We start from the raw sequence: 1098 nt of genomic DNA on the forward strand, positions 1-1098 counted from the left end.
CCAAGGAAGAATAAACAGGTTCCTGATGGAACTCCGTTCCATGTGGTTATAAGATTGAGGTCTTTGTTTCTTGATGATTTCTCCCTAGAGAGTATCCCCACGTCCTAGAAATTTCCCACAGTTCCTTGCAATATAGGGAGCTTCAACATACTCCTCAAAGCCAGTAGGAAGGAGAGACCCCAGCAAGGTGAGCATTACAATTTTATGTAATATAATCACACAATCACATACACATTATTACATACATTTTATCATCTCTACCATATTCAATAGGTTAGAAGAAAGTCATGGGTCCCAGCACATTCAAAAGCAGAGGAAACATATGAGGGCTTGAATGCTAGGGCGCAGGGTCATGGGGGCACATTAAAAGTTGATCTGCCACAGATGGTATTAAATGAAGAAGACAGCCTCTGAGGGAACTACAAAGAACATATAGGTAGGAAAGACAAAGGTGGAAAGAAACGACATTTAATTTTGCCAAGCTTTGCGCAGTGGCAGTATCGTAGCCAATGAGGTTTATCCGAGGCGCGATTATTGCTAATTGAAAACTTTTCCTAATTTTGCCTTGGAAGAGTGCAGTTGGTTATCTTTCTGGTAATGCTGAAAAATAGTTGTTTCAAAACATAAAACTCAAAGAACACTCCGAAGGATTGACATCAAAAATATAGTAATAATAAAAATAACAATAATAATAGCTGTTATCATTTTGCTAACATCATATATCACAAAATGTGTTGAGGTTATATATATCATTCCCAAATTTAGCAAATAAAAATATGTTCAAATATTTGGGACATATTTATACTAAAATTTTATTTGTTATTTATTTGAAATTCAAATTTAACAGCCATTAACTGTTTTATCTGACAACCATAGTTATACATGTAATATCTTACCTATTACTGACAAAATATATGCAATCAATACTATTAATACCATTATTAGTTTCATCATCATCCTAAAGATGATTTAACTGAAACTTAAAAAGCTGAAGCTCTGCCAAAGTACAGAGTTTTTTAAGTGGTAAGGCTGGCATCCAATATAGTTGTAAATACAGTTAAGAGACTGCTCTTTGACCTTCATGATTTACTGCCTTTC

The 1098-nt window shown here is 34.5% G+C and overlaps 1 non-coding gene across 1 annotated transcript; it reads left to right on the forward strand.

The window, feature by feature from the left end:
* Window positions 1-480: 480 nt before the first annotated feature.
* Window positions 481-617, forward strand: LOC123592239. The gene has a single exon (XR_006709647.1). It is a non-coding gene; the product is annotated as a U4 spliceosomal RNA (small nuclear RNA).
* The last annotated feature ends 481 nt before the right edge of the window (window positions 618-1098 follow it).

The sequence above is a fragment of the Leopardus geoffroyi genome, chromosome B4 (genome assembly GCF_018350155.1).
Source record: "Leopardus geoffroyi isolate Oge1 chromosome B4, O.geoffroyi_Oge1_pat1.0, whole genome shotgun sequence".
Taxonomy (NCBI): Eukaryota; Metazoa; Chordata; class Mammalia; order Carnivora; family Felidae; genus Leopardus; species Leopardus geoffroyi.